The sequence below is a fragment of the Carlito syrichta genome, unplaced genomic scaffold (assembly GCF_000164805.1).
Source record: "Carlito syrichta isolate Samal-C Ts95f unplaced genomic scaffold, Tarsius_syrichta-2.0.1 Scaffold314544, whole genome shotgun sequence".
In the NCBI taxonomy this organism is placed as follows: domain Eukaryota; kingdom Metazoa; phylum Chordata; class Mammalia; order Primates; family Tarsiidae; genus Carlito; species Carlito syrichta.
In genome coordinates, this window is record NW_007258640.1 from 296898 (window position 1) to 297290 (window position 393).

Consider the following 393-nt stretch of genomic DNA (forward strand, 5'->3'; position numbering starts at 1 on the left):
AAAAAAAAAAAAAGAAAATTGGCTCTGCCTAAGGAATTTTGAAATTAGCAAAGGAAGTGCTGCATTCCTGTTCCGTAGATGAAGTCCCCTCGGTGACAGTCCCCAGAGAGAGCAAGATAGCAAACATTGTGCTCCTCGTGGATCCCCGAGGAAGGAGATCCTAGATCCTATACAGATGTAAATTTTCTGAGATGGGTTTTTAGGTTCATCAAATAGTTTTGATTTTCTTCTTTATCTGTTATATGATGTTATGCCAGAGTCAAGTCGAAAAGTAACCCACATCATACAAGGTTAATAAAGAAATCCAACTCCCCAGACTTTTTAGTTAGGAGTTTGGCCACAGAGAGAAAAAGGACAGTGTTCAGTCTTCAGCAGTGGCTCTTAAAGACCTGA